Source organism: Theropithecus gelada, chromosome 18 (assembly GCF_003255815.1).
Source record: "Theropithecus gelada isolate Dixy chromosome 18, Tgel_1.0, whole genome shotgun sequence".
NCBI classification, from domain to species: Eukaryota; Metazoa; Chordata; class Mammalia; order Primates; family Cercopithecidae; genus Theropithecus; species Theropithecus gelada.
Window position 1 is genome coordinate 67,263,891 of NC_037686.1, and position 23,509 is coordinate 67,287,399.

Below are 23,509 nucleotides of genomic sequence, written 5' to 3' on the forward strand. Positions count from 1 at the left end.
ATGGTCTAAACACGACGCTCTTCCGCTCTTCTGTTTTGGTGATTGCACCAACCCGCCCGGCCCCGCGCGCCCGCCGCCCGCGCCATGGCCAGCCCGGCCCGCGCCCCGGCCCCGCGGCCGCCCGCGCCCCTAATTCTGCACTCGCGTCGCGGCTCCGCGGCTCAGGCCCGTGCGGCGGGGAGGGGGCACAGGGGAGGGGCCGAGTGAGGGTTGGGGCAGGCCCCGCGCCTGGGGCGGAGGTGCGGGGAGGGCGTCCAGCAGCAACACCCCGCGAGCCCGAGCACCGGCTGGGGGTCCACTCGCCGCATCCCCGGCTCCACCCTCCCCACTTTTTTTATTTTTTATTTTTTGCACTTTTTTCCCCAAGAAGACCAGCTCCCCACTTAAACAAAATCCGGGTAGATTCAATCCCCTCTCTCTTTGGGTACTGATTCCTCCGACTACATATCTTCAATTGTCACATTGCCCGCCTGCCCCCCTTCTTCTCTGACCGACTGCCAGGTGCCCCTGGCCCTGGCGCTTTTCACAGCACACCCTCGCCCCGGCGGGCTGCAGCGCTGTTCCCACCCGTTTACCTCTCCTCTAGAACCGCCCTCCTCTGAGTCTCACCCCAACTTGGGTTTCCTCCGGGCCCTCCCGGGAGTGAGATCCGGAGCGTGCAGAGAGTCGGGGGTCGAGGACAGTCAGGAGGTTCTGGGACTACCCAGCCCTCTCCTTCCCACGGGCACCCCTGAATCAAACCCCCGCCGTCTCCTAGGCTGGAAAACTCGCTGTAGTCCTCTTCAGGGCTACAAAGAGCTGCTCTGGAAACGTCTCCCGGGGGAGGAGAACACGTCCACCACGTGTGTCTAAATCTGTATTTATAGATTCGCAGTATCATCTGGGAGAGCAGGCATCGTGTTCGCATCCCAATCGTTCTGTAAAGCAGACTGGCCCTGGGCCCACAGGGCGTCCCTGGTTCTCACCAGCATCCCCCACCCCACCCAGGGATGCTTCTCACTCCCTGAACGTCTTTCTCCAGGACACAGGGAGGTGGCGCCTCCCCAGGGGAATTGTCACAGCTGAGGGACCGTGTAAGCCAGCACGCCCGGTGGCTCCTGCGTTCACTAAACAAAAGCTTATTCAGTGCCCAGTGCGTGCCAGCCCATCCCGGATCGCTCTCCCGCCCGCCCTGCGCCTGAATTTCACATGACCCATTCCCGAGTTTAGAGATAATAGAAACATGCCCTGATCACGGAGTGCTGTGATTGTCCCACAGGAGCTGGCTTCTTGCCCTTGTCTCTTCTGCAACTCGCTGGTTTAACTTTGTTTTATGGCTGGCTGGGCGGTAGGAGTCCCCAGGAATTAGCAAACATCGGGTTAACAAACCCTGAGCCCCAAGAAGCACTTTGGGACACCACAAATATGCCCCGAATGCAACAGACCCTTGGGGTTTGGGTATCACTCAATGAATAGCAGTAAGGTCGGGTGAAGCACCCTCTGTGTGAAGGTTCCCCCACCTCCATCCATCCCAGCAGAGCCCAACCACAAGTACCTTATTTTAATGGGCTGGCTGTATGGAAACTGTTGTTTCATTTCAAAATAGGTGTGGAGCATAGAAAGCGTCCTAGGATGCTGCATTAAAATCTCAATTTGAGGCCAAGTCTGCTGGCTCATGCCTGCAATCCCAGTGTTTTGGGAGGCCAAGGCAGAGGGATTGCTTGAAGCCAAGAGTTCGAAACCAGCCTGGGCAAAAAAAGAAAATAGAGGGCATGGTGGTGTGGGCTAGTAGTCCTAGCTGCTCTGGGGGTAGAGGCAGGAGGCCTGCTTGAGCCCAAGAATTTGAAGCTGCAATGACTGTTATCACACCACTGCACTCCAGCCTGGACAAGAGAACGAGACCCTGTACCTAAAAGGAAAAAAAGAAATCTCAACCTGATGTGAAGTTGTTTTCCTTTCCCAAGAATTGTATTGGGTGTGGGGAGGGGAGCATAGGAATGGGAAGAATGAGATGAAGAAGTGTGACTACTTATCCTTTAAAACACAGGAACAGAAATTACAGGGGGAAAAGCAGAACTTGAAATCAAAATTAACCACATTCAGATCTACATGGTGTTTTACTTTTGTGGGTTTTAAAAATCCAGTATTAAGCACAATTCTTTTGGCATTTTATAAAGTATTCAGAAGAAAATAAAATTATAATCCCACAGTAAAGAAATCCTTTTCATATTCAGCACTGTTTTAATACAGAAGTGACGGTGCTCTCTAGCACAAGGTGGAGAATACAGCCTGGGCTGATACCAACGAAAGTTTTATTTTGCAGTTTTGCCTTTTGAAACTGTGTAGCTTGTAAAGCTTATGAACTGTTTTGCACTGATTTAAGGTAATTAGGAATTTTTGTAGGATATAGGCAGGGATTTAGCATCAAGATGTTCTTTAGAACACAGTTTGTAATAGCAACATTGGAAGTAACCTACTGTGCACCATGAGGACTGGTGAAATAAGCCTTAGTCCTCCGCTGGTGGGAAAACAATGCTGGCATAAAAACTGTGATGTGAGGTGTATGTGGACAGGAAAGATATTACAGGAGAAATTTGTCGTTTCTCCTTGTCCTGCGCCTCTTCCCCTTCTCCTTGCACAGAGTTTCCTTGGGGAATCACACCCTCTCAAGCTCTGACCCCAGCTGCAGCGCCAGCCCAGGGTGGGCTCCTGATCCGTGGGCTGAGAACAGCTTCTCATTCCCCAGTCACACGGGCCAGTCAGGCAGCCCAGGCCCCAACACGCCAATCCCAGCTAAGCACGCGGGCCTCTCAGGCTTTTTCTGAACAGTTGGGAAAGAGAAGCTTTGTTTGGGCGGAGATGGCCAGGCTCTGAGGATGTGGTGGCCAAGAGTCACCACAAGGGGAGAATCTGCCGGAGGGGAGGCCAGCCCAGAGGAAGGGGGAGGAATGGAGGGGGACTTCTGAGGATGTCCTTCGAGTTCCCGACTTTCCAATTACCCAAATGATACATTCTCTTTGTGGCTTAAGTGAGTTCGGGTTGGGTTTCTGTCATTTACAGTGGAAAGAGCCTTGACCAGTACAGATGTTCATGATATCAATGAGTGAACAAGCAAGTTCCAAAACATTATGTTCCGTGTGATTCCATCGTACTTGTTTGTTTGTTTGTTTTTTTAAGGCATACCATATACTTAATGCAATGTACACTCACACAAAATCTGAAGAGTGGCATGAAAATGTTGATAGTGTTATCTCCAGGCAGAAGGACTGCAGGTGATTTTTATTTTATTCTTTTTGCTTGCTTATGTCAATTTTCTAATTTTATTTCAGGTAAGCACACATTATTTGTGTAATAATGTTATTTAAAGAGGAGAATTACCCAAAGAGACTCAGATATGGGAGTCCTGGCCTCTGCAGCTCTGGTCCGTGCAGCTGCTCCAGTGAGCGGGACGTAGGAGAGATACAGCCTCAGCCATACTGAACCACTTTGAAGGCTTTATTGCTTCATCCGCTGTGATCTCCCAGCCATGTTCATTTTTCTGTAATAAAGCTGAACCTGGTAGGAGTTCATTCATTCATTCATTCATTCAAAGCACTACTGAGCACCTCTATTTTGATGTCAAAGATATAAAGATGGGAGACACTGGGCTCAGCCCTCTTTGGTGAGGGAGACCATCAAGCAGCTCTCTCCAGCGGGTTCTGTGCAAAGGGAGATGCTGCGTGTCCATCACTGTCTTCCCTTCCACTACCCCTGCCCCACGGGGCTCTGCCAGAGCCAGGGCTGCTGCTGCTGCTGCCCTCACAAAGGCCAGTCCCAGGGCCACGGGTGAGGTCTTGCACTCCAAATGTCCATAAGGATCCCCAAAAGGACTTGGGTGAGAGCCATAGCAGAGGAACAGGAGTGGGCCAAGGCACAGGATCCTATCATTTTTCTTTTTCTCCTGATGACTTTTCATCTCATCATCTTGCAGGCCTGAGTAAGTCTCTCAACCGTCTGCCCAGGAACTCAGGACAACAGCTCTTGCCCCTCCAACTCCTGCCTGTATGATGAGAGGATACACATTCTTGAGTCTCATGCCTCCTCTCTCTTTTTTTTTCTTTTTGTGGTTTTTTTTTTTTTTTTTTGAGACAGGGTCTCACTCTGTTGCCCACGCTGGAGTACAGTGGCGTGATTATAGCTCACTGTAGCCTCCAGCTCCTGGGTTTAAGCAATCCTCCTGCCTGGTTAGGATAATTTTTTAAAACTCTATTTTTTGTAGGGATAGGGCTCAATGTGTTGTCCAGGCTGGTCTCAAACTCCTGGGCTCAAGCAATCCTCTTGCCTCTGCCTCCCACAGTTCTGGGGTTGCAGATTGGAGCCACTGTGCCTGGTCCATGCCTCCTTTATAAGGAGAGGGGGATCATAGCTCTTCCATACCTTAGGTTTTCAGACTACCGGGTTATAGTCGTCATCTTATTTATTTATTTATTTAATCTTGAGACAGAGTTTCACTCTGTTGCCCAGCCTGGAGTGCAGTGACATCACCACAGCTTACTGCAGCCTCCACCTTCTAGGCCCAGCCATCTTCCCATCCCATCCTCCTGAGTAGCTGGGACCACAGTTGTGCATCATCACTCCCAGCTAATTGAAAAAAATTTTTTTCTTTTTTAGAGATGGGGTCTTGCTATTTTGCCCAGTCTGGTCTCACACTGCTGGGCTCAAGGGATCCTCCTGCCTTGGCCTCCCAAAGTGCTAGGATTACAGGCATGAACCACCGTACCAGACTACTATCATCATTTCTAAGCAGATTTATTGAGGTATAATTTGTATACTGTGAAATTTCCTGTGTTTTAGGCATTCAATTGAGTGATTTTCAATACATATGCAGAGTTCTGCAGCCATCACCACCACCGTGTGACTGTGGAGCGTCTCTATCATCCAGGAAGCTCCCTCCTGCTCACTTGCATTCCCTCCATGCTCCCACTTCCAGCCCCAGACAACTGCTAATCAGTCTCTACAGCTGGGATTTTTTGGACATCTCATATAAGCAGAATCCTAGAGCAGGCATCTTTTGCACCTGGCTTCTTTCACTTAATGCTTTCAGGGTCATCCGTCTTACACCATGTATCACTACTTTGTTCCTTTTGTGTTAAAAATAGCATTCCATTGCATTGTGTGAATACATCAGATAGTGTTTATCCACTCTTCAGTTGAGGGACATTTGAATTGTTTCCACTTTTTGGCTATTGTACATAGTGCTGCTATTTGGCTATTGTACACTGTGTACACAGTGACACATATGCATGTGTCTTATCTGGACATATGTTTTTATGTCTCTTCAATTCCTAGGGGTAGAATTACTGAGTCTCATAGTACATATATGTTTCACTTAAAAACAAACAAACAAACAAAAAAAACACACAAAAAAACTGCCAACCTGTTTTCCAAAGTGGTTGCACCATTTAACATTCCTATCAGCCACGCCTGAGGATTCCAGTTTCTCCATATCCTCACCAACACTCGTTACATTCCTTATAGCCATCCTAGAGAGGGCAAGGTGGTATTTCCGTCTGCATTTACATTGCATTTCCCTATGAAGAGTCATAGCTTTTATTTTCAATAGCTAGAAGTCACCCTGCAATGTAAGTAATCATTCTCTCATTGTCCTGCAGCTGGGTCCTTTTAGAATAGAATCACATTTTAGGAATTTTAGTCCACTTTCTCTCCACTTTGTGGCACCGCCTGGGTTGATGTAGTGGCAAGAGCCTGCACAAGAGGTGAGGCAAAACTATTTGTCATGGAGTTATCAGGGGAGCTGCCGCCCAAGAACGTGGGGCACCCCATCTTCATTGTGGGTGCCATGGGGATTCCAGCTCCTGGAGGACACATGAACACAGTGTTATCCTTTGATCTTAGAACGACTACCACGTTGATGAAGGCCCGGGAAGTGGAAAACTGAAGATGCTGAACATTATTTGCTAGGCTGTTTTGAATGTCATGCCTCTAGAACCACTCGCTGGAGTCTTTGCTGTTCTGTTTTGTGATGCTTTTGTTGTTTGTTGAGGTTGGCCAGAAACCTTTGCACAAAATGAAGCACTTTGTTCCTTATAGGACTCAGCTTGGTTTGTAACCCTCTGGGATTTCCTAACCACCCACAGTTGCACTGCATTCACTGGGACGAAACTTTAGGAAATTCTTCACCATTTTTTGGCCGCCCTTCTTGTATTTTCATTCCAACGGAGACACAGCTGCTTGTTGAGATTTTCCTCCAGTGCAAAGGGAGAGACAGGAGTCCTACTGATGCTTGATGCTACTCCTTCCCGCCTTCACCCCCCAACACACGGCACTGTCTTCACGAAAGCGCATGAAGATTCCTGTCAAGCCCATTCTATTCATGCAAAAGCACAACACAGGGGAAAACATATCGTGCTGTTTGACTTTGGAACTCTCACACCAGGGTCCTTAGGAAAAAGTGACATCCTAGGATTTGTCATTTCCCTTTCAACAAATAACATGCAACTCTTGCAGAGAGCAGTGCTCCAATGTTAAGCACATCTGAAAGAGCCTGAGCCTGACCTGGCACCTGACACGAAATCAGGACCGATTGGGTGGGTTCTTCTCAGCAGCAGATGGAAGGAGAAGGCTTTTTACTCTTTGGTGGGTCCAGGATGTTCACATCAGAAAAGCCGTGGCTGCTTTGCCGAATAAATCTCCTAAAGATTCGGATGGCTCTGAAATTAGATTCCCCTTACCAAAGGATCAGGTGGCTGCTAAAGGTCAGCATATGAGAAGCCACAGTGTCACATCAGCACCATCTCCCTCGCCTGCTTTAATCTCAGCTCTCCAGATGCTGGTGTACGACGGCACTGGCTTCATCAGTGGAGACTCCATTATTACATAGGAGAGTTGGTGGCAGCTGACCCCACTCTCCAAAAAGGGCCTCACAGCCTTTCTACTCTGAGACAGCTTTTGCTCAAACCCAGTACTCCTGGGAGCCCTTACATCCACCAATGACATCGCAATCTACCTAGCAACCTCCTCATACAGAAAGCCAGGAAAATCCTTGGTTCCACCCCTCTCTCACACCCAACACCAGATTTTTAAAAATAGAGTATTTTAAAAGCAGTTTTAGACTCACAACAAAATTAAGAAGAAGGTACAGAGATTTTCTATATACTCCTGCCCCCCGGCATGCACAGCCTCCCCATCATCAACATCTCCCACCAGAGTGGTGCATTTGCTACCATCAATAACCTTACACTGTCACGTCATTATCACCTGAAGTTCATAGTTTACATTAGGGTTCACTCTTGGTGCTCTGCATGCTATGGGTTTGGATAAACATATGACATGGATCCGCCATTGTAAATACAAGGCAAACGTAAACATACAGAAACAGTTACAGAGAGAGTTACAGATACAGATACAGTGACAGTTACAGATACAGATTAGTTACAGATACAGATACATTCAGAGATACAGTTACAGTTGATTCAGCACAGATATAATTAGAGTTACAGATACACATACACATACAGTTACAGATAAAGATACAGTTACAATTATATAAACAGTTACAGATAGAGTTACAGTTGATACAGATACAGTTACCAGTACAGACACAAATTGACACAGTTACAGTTACAGACACAGATGCAGATACAAACATAGATCCAGTTACAGTTACAGATACAGTTATAGATACAGTTTTTCTTGTGTGTGTGGGGGGGGGGTTTTGTTTGTTTGTTTGTTTTCTGTTTTTTGTTTTTTCACTCTTTTTGCCCAGGCTGGAGTGCAATGGCACGATCTCTCCTCACTGCAACTTCCGCCTGCCAGGTTCAAGCAATTCTCCTGCCTCAGCCTCCCAAGTAGCTGGGATTACAGGCGTGCACCACCACACCCAGCGAATTTTTGTATTTTTAGTAGAGACTGGGTTTCTGTGTTGGTCAGGCTGGTCCAGAACTCCTGACCTCAGGTGATCCACCCGCCTTGGCCTCCCAAAGTGCTGGGATTATACCTGTGAGCCACTGCACCTGACCTAGATACAGTTTTAAATACAGATACAGTTTCAGATACAGATACAAATACAGGTACACATACAGTTACAGATACAGTTACTGATACAGATACAGTAATAGTCACAGATACAGTTTCAGATACAGATACAGTTTTAAATACAGATACAGTTACCATTACAGTTGCAGATACACATACAGATACAGTGACAGTTACAGATACAGACACAGTGACAGTCACAGTTGATACAGATACAGATATAGATACAAAGCAGTTTCATGGCCCTACAATTCCTCTACATGTCACCTTACTCATCTTACCCTCCTCACTAACTCCTGGCAACCACTGATCTTTTTCATAGGGAATCATATAGCATGTATCCTCTTCAGATTGGCTTTTTTCATTTAGCAATAATCATTTAAGCTTCATTTATGTCTTTCATGGCTTGATAACTCATTTTTTTCATCACCAAATAATATTTGGTTTTCTGCTTGTACTACAGCTTATTTATCCATTCACCTACTAAAGGACTTCTTGGTTGCTTTTAGATTTTGGCAGTTATTAATGCTATAAATATATGTGTGCAGGTTTTTTGTGTGGATTTAAGTTTGCAGCTCATTTAGGTAAATACCCAGGAGCATGATTGCTAGATCAGGTGGTAAGAGTATGTTTAGTTTTCTAAGAAACTGACAAACTGTCTGTCAAAGTAGCTGGACCATTTTGCATTCCCACCAGCAATGAATGAAAGTTCCTGTTGCTCCATATCCTCACCAGCATTTGGTGGTGTCAGTGTTCTGGATTTCGGTCATTCTGATAGATGTGTAGTGGTATCTCATTGTTTCAATTTACAGTTCCCTGATGACACATGATGTTAAATGAATTTTAAATGGGCATTGTAAGACACACTTACAATGTTGAAGGCACAAGGATGGCACAAAAAACTCAAAATAATTTTTAAAAATAGAATAATTATATTAAATATTAATTATTAAATTACATATGTTAAATAATTAAAAAATAATTTGATTTTGGATAATTCGTGAAAGCCAATGAAATAATCATCATGGGAAGCTAAATTTGATATACTCCCTTGCAGCTGACTTGTGGTGGAGAATTATTTTTATGTTGATTTAGTTTTGCGGGATCACTGCCATCATTCAGCACTTTAGGACACAAAAGAAAGATCTTCACTGGCCTCTCAGGCCTCGTACCCAGTGTGCAAGTCCTGTCTAGACCACCATGACAACATCTCTTCCTCTCCGCAAAGGCTGCCATTTGCTCGACTCCCGTGTCATCTCTGTAGACCTGGACTGCAGACTCTAGGCTGGCCTCTTCTAATCCTGCCTCTGTCAAGCTATGAGCTATTTTCTTGGAAAAGGAAGCCGACCAGGGTCCTTTGATTGCCCCGTGAACTGCTCCCAGCCAGTGCCGTTCCCGCCCTTTCCTGCACAAGCCCTCCAGTCCCCATCTGGGGAGGATGGTCTCAGTCCACTCCTCGATATTTGTCACCAGAAGTCTTGATCCTCCCTCGTTCCTGGGCCCCCGCTCATCCTTCAAGACCACCTCCAATACCACCTCCTGGGGGCTCACCTGACTCCTCCCTCCCCCAGCACCTTCTAATACTTCCTCATGTGTCTAACTGTGTCTGTGTTTGTATGCACGTCTGTGTGTGTGTTACAGACCTGGTCCTCCCACTAATGGGAGACTTCTCATTCCTCCTGGACTCAGCATCCTGCCCGCTGCACAGGGTTGGTCCTCAGATGACAGTGAAGAGGGTCCCACCTGCTCTTCTCATTCACCAACTTTGAGATTCAGAATCAACAGGAAGGCCTTCCAAAGAATGCTTTCCCTGCAGATAGCAAATCTGTGAAAGACAACGACCCAAAAGATGATAATGGGAAATAAAAGTCGCTTCAGGAGAAGTTGGTAAATGAATTTACAATTCCATTGGTTCCATAGTGTTTCCATGGACACCTCTGCTACAGACATAACCCAGACCCAAGACACTTTTTCATTTCTCTTAAGCCTACTGCTCATATCCTACCACTAATTGCAACTTTTACCTCACTAAATAGTACTTCACAAAGGAGGAAACACGGTCATGATTTCCTGAGTCGTATGCACTTTGTTAATTTTCTAGATAATTTTGGCACTAAAGGAGTAAAGGAGAGAAGAGTCAGTAAAGGATAAACCATGAAAGCAGCTCATAAATAGATTAATGATATTATATATTTTTCTTTGTTGATATTAATTTTTAATGATAAAACAAGTGACTGCAAGATACATAATTCCCCATTATAAAATATGATTATGTATTATGGTAAAATATATATAACATGAAATTTGCCATTTTATTGTTTTTGAGTGTACAGACATTAATTAAGTGCATTCACATTATTGTGTGAGCATCACCACCATCCATCTCCAGAACTTTCTCACTTTCTCAGACTGAAAATCTGTACCCGTTAAACACTAACTCCCCTTTCTCTCCTCCCCACAGCTTCTGGCACCCACCATTCCACTTTCTGTCTCTATGAATTTGACAATTCTAGGGACCTCATATAAGTGGAATTATGTAGTATTTGTCCTTTAGGTGATGCTTATGTTATTTAGAATTGTCTTCCTAAGGCTGAATCACCTTCCATTGTCTGTATATATGTTTTGCTTAGTCATTCCTCGGTCAGTGGAGATTTTAGTTGCACCCACCTTTTGGCTACCGTGAATGGTGCTGCTATAAACATTGGTATACAAACGTTTGTTTGATTCCCTGCTAGAAAACTTGTTTTTTAATAAATGAAAATATCAAGCAGTAAAGAAAGTCTTCTGATAAAGCATGATTGCCTCTGTGAAATTGAAACAAACTGATTCTCTATAAAGCATGGATTATGGCTTTTCTGCTTGCAACTAAGATATGATAACCATGTTTTTATAAGTTTAAAAACTGTATTTTACAGGCTTGCCAAGGTACAGTATTACTCAGGAAGAAAACCTCATACAACAAATGCCACTCAATGCAAGTAATCAGATAACTCTAGCCAAAAAAAAAAAAAAAAGTTGAATTTCATCTGCACAGATCAATTATCTCAATACCTTGATCATCTAATTCCCTACAGGTCTTCCTGCAGCTCGTCCTGTGTCTCCCTTTCCAGCCTTACCGCCAAGTTTCGTTCCTTCTACCATGTCATTTTCCCCTTGTTCACTCGTGCCTTCTGCCAAATGCACTTACCCTTTTTCTTTAATGGGTTCCAGTTTTAATAGGAAGGTCTCGTTTAGTTGTCCATAAGCCTTACATGCCCCTTCACATCGATGCTGTCTTAGACTGTAAATTCCAAGAAGGCGGGGTAGGTATTGGTTTTGTTTACTTTGAGTTGGGAAGTTGCCTGTGTTTCCTGCTCTTCGTGTGGAGGAGATGGAGGGAACCTGGGCAGGGAAGTTGCAGAGCAGGTCCAGGTCTCCCTTCCATGGCTCTTTCTTGCTTTCATCGTTATCAGGGGGTGAACATCTCATCAGCATACTTAATTAGCTTGTCTTATTATGGTGCAATCAGAAAGCAGACCTTTTTGTTCACAGCATCTAGTGTTTTTAATGCTCTTGGCTCCTGACGTTTTTGGCAGCTCTCATAGATTAGTCACTTTCACTGCTAAACAATAGCCTCTTTTTTAGGTAGTAAAGCGTCTAGTCCTGTTTAACATTAGAACTCCAGAATTCATTACAAATTCTCTCCTCTCTTGGCTCAGGTCAGCCTCAGACCAGAACATCTGCACTGAAGAAGGAGGGGTATGATCGGTGTCCTCTCTATTTCTTGGTCTCCCTCCTCCCCTACTTATAAATAATGATGTTTTTATTTCCTTCTTCCAATCCTTATGTCTTCAATTATTTTTGGACCTCCAGTGCAATGTTGTTTAGAAGTAGTAGTCGTAGCAGGCCGGGCGCGGTGGCTCATGCCTGTAATCCCAGCACTTTGGGAGGTCAAGGCAGGAGGATCACGAGGTCACGAGATCGATACCATCCTGGCTAACACAGTGAAACCCTGTCTCTACTAAAAATACAAAAAAATTAGCCGGGCGTGATGGCGGGTGCCTGTGGTCCCAGTTACTTGGGAGACTGAGGCAGGAGAATGGCATGAATCCGCAAGGCGGAGCTTGCAGTGAGCCGAGATCATGCCACTGCACTCCAGCCTGGGCGACAGAGCGAGACTCCATATCAAAACAAAAAAAAAAAAAGAAGAAGAAGAAGTAGTAATCGTAGCAGTAGTAGTAGTGGTAGGCATCCCTATCTTGTTCCTACTTTTTTTCCTATAATTAAATCAAATATTTTATTTGCATAACTGAAGAAAGCGTACAGCTGGTACTAGGAGCTTTAAGGAGTTCTTCTTTAAAGAAGGTCTTGCAGATAGCTATCACTTAAGATACATAATCATCTGTACAAATTCTGATATTAGCTTCTACAGTTTTATTTTTAATTAGCATAACAGAATCAGCCTTTGTGTGAAAATGTGTACTGTTCTATGAATTATAACACATGTATAGATTTGTGTAACCACCACCACAATCAGGATATAAAATAGTTCTGACACCCAAAAAAACTCCCTCATGTTACTGTTTTATAGTCACCCTTTCCCTCACCCCTAACTCTTGCTTAAGCTACATAGCATAATTTTTGGCATGTTGTACATTTGATTTAATTTGTTTCAAAGTATTTTCTAAATGTCCTTGTGATTCTTTATATTTGTTTATTGATCATCAAGAAGTATGTTATTTAATTGCCAAATACTTGTAAATGTTCCAAATTTCCTTCATTCATTGATTTCGAATTTTATGCCACTGTGGTCAGAGAACATACTTTGTATAATTTCAGTCATTTTAAACTCGCTGAGGTTTGTTTTATGACATAACATGTGATGTAGCTTGGAGAATATACTTGAGAAAAAATGTGTACTCTGTTGTTGTTGGAGAAAGTGTTCATTCATGTCTTTAGGTCTCATTGGTTTTTATAATGTTCAGGTCTTCCATTTTCTTGTTGATCTTCTGTCTAGTTGGTCTATCCATTATTGAAAGTGTGTCAGAAGTCTTACTCTTGAACTCTCTCTATCTCACTTCAGTTCCGTCCATTTTTGCTTCATGTATTTTGGGGCTCTGTTGGTAGGCAGGTGTATGTTTACAGTTGTTACGTCTTTCTGATGATTTACTCTCTTAGCCTGATAACATGTCATTCTTTGTATCTAGTAAAAAGTCATACAACTTGTTTTGTCTCATATCAGTATAGCAACTCCATCTTTCTTTTGGGTACTGTTTGCATGGTATAATTTTTTCTGTCCTTTTACTTTTTACCTCTTTGTGTCTTTGAATCTAAAGTGTATTTCTCACAGACCGTATAGAGCTGGATCATATTTATTTACTATTCGGCCAACCTCTGCCTTTTAATGGAGTGGTTAGTTTATTTACATTTAATATAATTACTGATAAGGTAGGCTTTACATCTGCCATTTCGCCACTTGTTTTCCATATGTATTTGTTTTTTGTTCCCCTATTTGTTCCTGCCTCCTTTTGTGTTAGATATTTTTGTAGTATAATATTTGAATTTCCCTGCTCTTTCTTTCTCTCTCCTCTTCCCCTCAACATGTATGTGTGCGTGCATTTTTTGAAGTTATTGTCCTAGTGGATTCCATAGAGATTATAATAACATCTTAAGACAATAAAGTTTGAATTAATACCAACTTAATTTCAATCACATATAAAATCTTTAATATAGCTCCACTCTCTCTTCTTTGTGCTATTATCACATAAATCACATGTTTATACAGTATAAACTTATCAACATGGTTTTATAATTATTGATTTATACACTTGTTTTTTAAGTCATATAGGAAAAAAGAGGAGTCACAAATCAAAAATGCAGTGCTACTGGCTTTTATATTTATATATAAGTATATATTAATAAACATATTAATGATACTTACTTTTACCATTCTTCTTTCTTTCTTCATATGCTTTTGAGTTACTGTCTCAGGTCCTTTCATTTCAGCCTGGAGGACTTCCTTTAGCATTTCTTGTAGAGCAAGTCTACTTGTTACAAACTTCCTTATTGTTTATCTGGGTATGTCTTGTTTTCTCCCTTCACTTTTGAAGGATAGTTTTGCCAGATGTAGAACTATTGATTTATAGTGTTTTCCTTTCAGAATTGTAAATCTGTCATTCCACTGCCTTCTGGCCTTCATGGTTTCTGAAAAGAAACTATTAATCTTTTTGAGGATGACTTACATACGACACATTGCTTCTGTCTTGCTGCTTTCAAGATCCTGTCTTTGTCTTTCAACAATTTGACTAGGATGTGTCTAGTTGTCTCTTCGAGTTTATCCAATTTGGGATTTGCTCAGCTTCTTGGATGTGTAGATTAGTATCTTCAACAAATTTGAGAAGTGTTCAGCCATTATTTCTTCAAATATTCTCCCTGCCTCTTGCTCTTTCTCCTCTCCTTTTGGCACTCTCATCATGCATATATTGTTGTGCTCAAGTGTGTTCTACATGTCCCAGAAGAGCTTTTCATTTTCCTTAATGCATATTTTCTTCTGTTCCTCAGACTGGATGATCCCAGTGTCCTATATTCAAGTTCAGTGATTCCTTCTCCTGCCATTTCAAATCTATTGCTGAGCCTCTGTAGTAAAATTTTAATTTCAGTTATTGAACTTTTCAGCTCTGGAATTTTCCTTTTGTTCATTTTTACAATTTTGATCACTTTGTTTGTATTATCTGTTTGCTGAGCTATCATTCTCATACTCTCCTTTAATCCTTTAGACATGGTTTCCTTAAGTTCTTGGAGTATATTTATAGCAGTTGGTTTAAAGTCTTTGTCTAGTAATTCAACATTTGGGTATCTTCAGATATTTCTATTGATTGCTTTCCCCGCCCCCCCCCGGCCCCCCCGCTCTGTGTATGGGCTATACTTTCATGCTTCTTTACATGTTTTGCATTTTTTGTTGAAAGCTGTACCTTTAAAATAATATAGTGTGTCATATCTGGAATTAAGATTCTTCTTTTATTCCCAAGTGGTGTTGTTCTGTCTGTTTGTTGTTGTTGTTGTTGTTGCTATTTGTGAGAGACAGGTCTAGCTGGATTTCCTAGGCTGACTAAGAATCCCTGAGCCTTGCTGGGAAGGTGACCGTTTCCACCTTTAAACCCAGGGCTTGCAACTTAGCTCACACCCGACCAATCAGGTAGTAAAGAGAGTTCACTAAAATGCTAATCAGGCAAAAACAGGAGGTAAAGGAATAGCTAATCATCTATCGCCTAAGAGCACAGCAGGAGGGACAATGATTGGGATATAAACCCAGGCATTGGAGCCGGCAACGGCTACCCTCTCTGGGTCCCCTCCCTTTGTATGGGAGCTCTGTTTTCACTCTATTAAATCTTGCAACTGCACTATCTTCTGGTCTGTGTTTGCTTCCACTCGAGCTGAGCTTTCGCTCACCATCCATCATTGCTGTTCGTTGCCGTCGCAGACCCACCGCTGACTTCCATCCCTCCAGATCCACCAGGGTGTCCACTGTGCTCCTGATTCAGGTAGGCGCCCATTGCCACTCCCCATCGGGCTACAGGCTCGCCATTGTTCCTGCACGGCTGAGTGCCTGGGTTCATCCTAATAAAGCTGAACACTAGTCACTGGGTTCCATGGTTCTCTTCTGTGACCCACAGCTTCTAACAGAGCTATAACACTCACCGCATGGCCCAATATTCCCTTCCTTGGAATACATGAGGCCAAGAACCCCAGGTCAGAGAACACGAGACTTGCCACCATTTTGGGAGCTCTGGGAGCAAGGACCCCGGTAACATTTGTTTGTTCAATGAGTTTCTTGGACTAATTATATGAAGTGTGTACTCTTCACTGTGTGCAACCACTGTTGGAGCACATCTCTTCTCGGACAACTCACGACTCTGTCTTAGTCTTTACTTGCTGCTTGTTCAGAACCTCAAGATCAGCCAGAGATGAGACATTCGAGCTTTCTGAGGGCTTCTCTGGGCATGCACACAGCCTTGCATTTGTGTGTGGCTTTCTCAATTCCCAGAAATACATTGGAGTTTTTCGAAGTCCCCTGTAGTCATCTGACTCATTAGTTTCTTCTTTAAGGTTTTTGTTGTCAGCCTCTTGCAGGTCCTGTTATCACCACCTCGGGAGGATACAATGTGAAACAATTGCTACTGACTGTTTTCGAGGAATGCTCCGGAGATACGGCTGTTTACAGTGTGAACTCGGAGTCAGGTCAAACTAAGACAAACAGCGTCAAATAGAGACAAAATGAAGCTTTTCCAGAAAGCTTCCAGACAGGTCAAATAGTGGCAATTCTCTGGGGTGGGACTTTTTGCATAGCTTCAAACCTGTTATGCTCTCTCCAGTGGCTGCCAGACTGAGCTGCTTTTTAGGCTACTGAAGAGCTGGGGAAAGGGAATATGAGAATGGGTCAAGTTCAAATGGCACAAAGCTCATCATTCATGCAAGCATGCTGTTCACACTGTTAAAAAAAAAAAAAAAGAGAAAAAAGCAACAAAAACTCTTTGCCTCCATCTTCTGCCTAATCTCTCTCCTTCTATGTACAACAAAAACCCTTGAGAAAATCATCTATTCTCTGTCAACGTTATCTTTTGAACCCATTCCAGTCATGGTTTTGTCCTTACTATTCTGATGATCCACCAATGCTCCTCCTCTCCAAGTCTCCGATTACCTCTACATTGCTATATTCAATGGCAATGTGGTATTTTTGTTATAGCAACCCAAATGGACTAAGACTAAATAGTCTTAGCTTTGCTGGTAACCAGGGGCCTGGGGAGAGGTGAAGGGCTAACCCTGGTAGGACCCAATTTAGGCATCTCCTTTGCAAGTCTTGCTGACTGGTCTAGCCCCTCATGCTGAGATATCAGAGTACTTGGACCTATTCTATTCTGGTCTTAGAACTTTCTGTCGAAACTCCAAGGCTACAGGAAGTCTCACGTAACATCTTGTCACACACATAAAACAAGGTGGTTACTAACAAGAGAGAGGAAGGAGGGAGGAATGGGAAAGAGAGAAGGAAGGTTTTCTGTTCATGTGAGCCAAGTCAACACGAATCCCCCGTCCAAGCAAAAACCCGCTGTGCGGGAGCAAGAGACCCCAATGGTCCTTCGGGATACTGCAGGATGGGTCTGAGAACTGACTGTGCGTTTTCCAGACTTCTCCACTAATACCTCACAGTGTGGGGGTCTGAATAGTGGCCCCCTCCTACTCGAAGATGCTTATGTCCTAATCTCTGGAACCTGTGAATATGTTACCTTATATCGCAAAGAAATCTTTGCAGAAGTGATTCAGTGAAGGATCTTGAGATGGGAGACTATCCTGGATCATCTGGGTGGACCCAATACTGAAATCACAAGATCCCTTAGAATAGAGGGAGGCCAAAGGGTCAAAGTCAGAAAAACTGGGTGTGAGGTTGGAGCCAGAGGTTGGGTGATGCACTTTGAAGACGGAAGGAGGGGCCGCAGGCCCAGGAATTTCGGTGGCCTTCAGAAGCCGGAAGAAGCAAGGAAGTGGATCCTCCCCTTGAAGCCTCAGGAAAGAACCAGCCCTGCCCACACCTTGATGTTAGACTTCTGACCTCAAGATCTGTAAGAGAATGAATTCCTCCTGTTTTCAGTCACTAAGTTTATGTTAGTTTGTTACAGTAGCTACAGGAAGCTAATAATGTACACACAGCTTTTATTTGCCTTTTATTTGCCCAAAGGAAGGAAAGTTCTCCAGGTACTTTCAACATCTAAAGAGCATAATAATATACAGTTATGAGACAAATGCAGGTGCTAAATGCAAATGGGTTTTCCACTGTCTCCTGTGGATTTTCAGCACCCTTAAAGGGGACACTGGAACACATCCAACATTCAGCTGAATCCCATTGTGGGCTAATTTAAGGATGAGTTCCTCATGTCCATAAAGCCAAGCTCTGATTCATTTGTTTTTCTTTTTAGAAGCACAATGAAGAGTGACACCTGAATTGCGAGTGACAACAACTGTTCACAGCTTGAAACCCTAAATAATAATCCATGACCAGGTTACCTGCCTGAATTCATGACTTAATTTATCTGGCTCATCCAATAGGAAACATGTGTTTTAAAGAGAAATAAACTTTATTCAGGGTTCCCAGCAGCATTTAACAACTGAGTCCATCTGTTCAATAAAATCTTTAACTGGGAACTTGTCTTCAGTTGTATTGAGGGAATTTTTAAGCCACCCAACTGAAAGGTAAGTTTATGTTAATATTTCTGTCTTAGTTCAGGCTGCTCTAAAAGAATGCCACCAACTGGGTGGCTTAAACAACAAACATTAATTTCTCAAAGTTCTGCGGACTGAAAGTCTGAGATCAGGGTGCCAGCGTGGCCTGGCTCTGGTGCGGACTCTTATCTTGTGTTATGGATGGCCGCCTTCTTGTTATATCTTCACCTGGTGAAGAGAGAGTGCTCTGATCTCTCCATCCCCTTATAGGGACACTAATTTCCTTCATAAGAGTTCCACCTTCACAGCCTAAGTAGCTCCCATAGATTCCACCTCCAAATACCATCACATTGGGGATTTAGGCTTCACCATATGAATTTTGGGAGGATACATACGTTCAGACTCTAGCAGTCACCCATATGTTTCCAGTCTTAGCCAACCGTGACTAAGAAGTAAGGACACAGCTCCTCTCTATGCCCATGTTCTAGCCACACAGCACTCCTGTCAGCTTGACGTTATACATTTGCTCATCTCATATGTCCTCCATAGTTCTCAGTGTCTCCAATGGGGTGGCTCAGGGCCTCACACTGACCTCAGGTCTCCTGGCCCTCCTGTCAGCTCCAGCACCTGAGGGCACCACCATCCCCTCTAGGCTGAGCTGGCTGCTCCCTACGCTGACAGCCCTGCAGCATCAGCTGGCCTGGGATGCAAGCAGGAGACTGGCTGACTCCCCAGCCTGGGTCACGCTGCATCCCAGAGCAGTGCCCTTGTGGTCAAGCGAATTCTGCCTGGGCCTGGCCCTCACGCCCCTGGCCACAGGCCCCAGGCCCTGCCAGCAGCCTCAGCCCTTCCTGCTCCTGCTCCCACCTGCTCCTGCCCCCACCCACTTCTGCCCCCACCTGCTCCTGCCCCCCACAACCCAACTCCCAACTCCAAGGCCTCACTGGACCCGCAGTTCCAAAAGAAGAAAAACCTTCCCTACACATCTCATAAACACACCCCGAAGGAGGAGTGATGGGAAGAAGAAACCCCACCGCCCATGCCCCAGCTGCCTCCCTGACTCCTTCATGGGCCCAGAACCCCGTGACCCATCACCCTGAGTGCACAGAAAGTTCTCTAGCTTCTTCTCAGACACCCTGTCCTTATGGCCCACTATGCTCCAGAAAGCAGGCCTGGATTTCAGTCAGTGGTCCTCAACCTACTGGGCTCAGAGACACCCCAGGGGCAGGAGTGTCTTACGCTCCTGCTGCACCACAGACCAGTTACCTAGACTTTCTGGGGCACTGGGGATATGGCTGTACTCTTTAAAGCTTCCCAGGAGATTGTCCATGGACTGAGATAATTCTCGAAGATCATCAATATCCTAAGCTAAAAGTGGTGGTGGAGCTGCTAGCACAGATGGTTTCTTATATTTTATTTTGTCAAATTAAGTACAATGAAGAGCTAAATGGTTTTTGAAAATAGACAGCATGGTTGAATCAGGAGATGGCAGAAGCCTCCAGAATGGGGCCCATGTGACATCCTGGGCAGTGATCTGTGGCAGCAGCTGGGACCCAGGGCTGGGGTGCCTTAGCTGTCTTTGCCTGACGGTTCTAAGCAGCTCTGCCCTCCTTAATTAGCCCAAGGCTGGAACCAGGCTTGTGCAACATGAAGGTTTTGCAATTTAGGGATTGCCCTAAGAAAAGGAACACAAAACCATGCATAGAAAAGTGAGGCACAAAAGTGATTGCTTATTTAGAAGGAGCCTGTGGGGGAGGAGCCCTGCACCTTAAATTTTATTAATTTCATGGTAGATAACTTCTCTGACTTGGCTTCAATATCCTAGCACAGGCTGGGCTCTCTTTGGTGCTAATCAACCATCAATCAAGTGTCACTGTCAGGCTGTCCTTGCTTCCTCGTGTGTGGATAACTGGTTGTGTTCTTAGGCCTTCTGAGGAGGGACTCCTATGTTCAAGGGCCACAGGGCTCTAGACAGTGGGCTGAGAGAAGCCATGCATTCTGTGTTATCTGTGCCAGGACTCCCCAGCCCTGCTCCCAGCACTCTGTGGATGAATGGCAGTTATCTGCCGCATGCCCCACAAAACTAGCCATTCCTATACTACAGTTCCATGCAGTGAAATTACTGGAAGACCCAGTCTCGGGCATCATTTCACTCACACTTTTGTGCTTCAAATGTGTGGCTTAAAGCAACTCACCCGCGATACCGTGGGCGGCTGGGGTATTCATTTCTCACGCTGGCCCAGGGGAGGCTGCTGCGCCCTGAGAGTCAGCCCCTCGGCTAGGGGCTCGCACTGTCATCTCCTGGCTACAATTTCTGGTCTCTGCTAAGCATTCTTTTCTCCCCATTTCCCATCAATTTTTCTTCCTCTTTTTATTTCTCTTCTTCCCTTTAGAACTACCAGTAAACCTCAGCTGCCCTAGACATTGCTCATTAGCGGGTTTGTTTGGCTGACTCTGCAGCATGAGACATGGTTGGGCATAGAAGCTGTATTAGTCTGTTTCCACGCTGCTGATAAAGACATACCTGTGACTGGGCAATTTACAAAAGAAAGAAGTTTAATGGACTTAGAGTTCCACATGGCTAGGAGGCCTCACGATCATGGTGGAAGGTGAAAGGCACGTCTCACGTGGCAGCAGACAAGAGAAGAGGGTTTGTGCAGGGCAACTCTCCTTTTTAAAACCATCAGATCTCATGAGACTTATTCACTATCACGAGAACAACACGGGTAAGACCTACCCCCATGATCCAATTACCTCCTCTAGGGTCCCTCCCACAGCACGTGGGAATTCAAGATGAGATTTGGGTGGGGACACAGCCAAACCATAATAGGAGCCATTGGAGGATTGAGTCAAAGTGGCTTTCAGGAGGCCAGGAACACAGAATGTGCTTTGTAACCCTGTGTAAATAATACGCGACTCAGGATAGCATGCCCCAAAATTCACGTCCACCTGGATTTCAGAATGGGACTTTATTTGGAAATAGGGCTTTACCGATGCAATTCATTAAAATTAGGTCGTACTGAATTAGGGCAGGCCCTAAACCCAATGACTGGTGTCCTTATAAGAAGAGGAGGGGCACAGAGAGACACACAGGGACGAAGGCCATGTGAACACAGAGCCAAGGTTGGAGTGACATGACCCAGGAGCCCTGAGGCTTGCTGGGGAGGAAGTGTTCTCCCTCATGGCTACAGAGACAGCGTGTCCCTGCCAGTGACTTGACCTCAGACTTCTGGTCTCTGGAGCTGTGAGACAATGCATTTCTGGGCTTTGTGGGCCACCCAGTTTGTGACAATTTGTTACCACAGCCCCAGGCACCTAAAATACATGGAAATAAATTACTTTGGTAAACCAAGTCTCAAGTGTGTGGCTGACTGTAAGGTACTGAGAGAGAAAAACACCTCAACTTGCCTGTTTATGCCTGGATTTTTCAGCATGGCTTTCCTTTTCTAACTAAAGGTAAGACCTTAAAGCAAACTCAGGAAAGGTAATACATTGATTTGACTCAGACTTCATGATAAGTGATGTTTCTGAGCCAAACATTGTTTTGAAAACCTTACTTGGGCACTGACGGTGCCAAGTATTTGAATGCAAACAGAAATGCAGTCACGTAAGTGGACATTTCTTTGTGCATTTGGTTATTTTGCTACGTCCGAAGAAGGAATGAAAATCTCCAGTCTCTGCTTGCAGACTCTGTGTGGTAACACATGAGGCACAGGGCGTGGGCTGGCGCTTGGCCTGCCTCCTGCTTTCTTCCATTCCTCCAGCTCTGGGTAGACTGCTATCGCCTAAGGCACACAGAACTTTGGATATTTGCAGGAACTTGTAATGGTTTCAATTTCCCTTTTCTTATCAAGGCGTTTTTTTGTTTTGTTTTGCTTTTTTCTGAGACGGAGTCTCACCCTGTTGCCCAGGCTGGAGTGCAGTGGCGCGATCTCGGCTCACTGCAAGCTCCGACTCCCGGGTTCACGCCATTGTCCTGCCTCAGCCTCCTGAGTAGCTGGGACTAAAGGTGCCTGCTACCACACCCAGCTAATTTTTTGTGTTTTTAGTAGAGATAGGGTTTCACTGTGTTAGCCAGGATGGTCTTGATCTCCTGACCTCGTGATCCTCCTGCCTCGGCCTCCCGAAGTGCTGGGATTACAGGCGTGAGCCACCGTGCCTGGCACTTATCAAAGGTTTTAAAGCTGTTTATATTCTGAAACAGGATAGTGCTTTTTTCTCCTCTCACATAAAAAACAAGTTGGGAAAATAGCTTCAAACTGCCAATAAAAGGTGTAGAAATGATGAATGTTTTTAAATCCCCAAATATACCCTTTTCTTCTCAAATAAGAAAATGAAAGGTAACTGGAGAGTCAGTCCATCAACAAGGGAAAATTAGGCCGGGCACAGTGGCTCACGCCTCTCTAATCCCAGCACTCTGGGAGGCCAAGGCAGGCAGATCACTTGAGGTCAGGAGTTTGAGACCAGCCTGGCCAACATGGCAAAACCTCTTCTCTACTAAAAATAAAAAAATAAGCTAGCCATGGTGGCGCATGCCTGTACTCCTAGCTACTCAGAAGGCAGAGGCAGGAGAATCACTTGAACCCGGGGATAGAGGCTGCAATGAACTGAGATCACACCACTGCACTCCAGCCTGGGTGATAGAGTAAGACCCTGTTTAAAAAAAAAAAAAATTGATTAAAAATAAAAAAAGGAAAATTGAAACCATCATCTCCTAACTGCCTTTACTTGCAGAAGAATAAACCACCTTGGCTTAGAAATAGTAATGATATAGGCCGGGCGCGGTGGCTCAAGCCTGTAATCCCAGCACTTTGGGAGGCCGAGACGGGCGGATCACGAGGTCAGGAGATCGAGACCATCCTGGTTAACACAATGAAACCCCGTCTCTACTAAAAATACAAAAAAATTAGCTGGGCGTGGTGGCGGCGCCTGTAGTCCCAGCTACTTGGGAGGCTGAGGCAGGAGAATGGCGGGAACCCGGGAGGCGGAGCTTGCAGTGAGCCGAGATCCCGCCACTGCACTCCAGCCTGGGCGACAGAGCGAGACTCCGCCTCAAAAAAAAAAAAAAAAAAAAGAAATAGTAATGATATAAAAAATCATGAAACAGTTAAGTACAACAGAGATGTTTTGGCAGAAATCTACTACAAGTTATTGATTAATGAGTATAACTTTGGGTGAGCACACATATTTTTGTTATGTTTTAGTCCCTTTATTTTAAATGTGAAGTAAGTTGCAACAAGTGTTGTATGTTTATCATTAAATTCAGCATTTAGTTCTCTTCCACATAATCCATGCAAGACGAGGA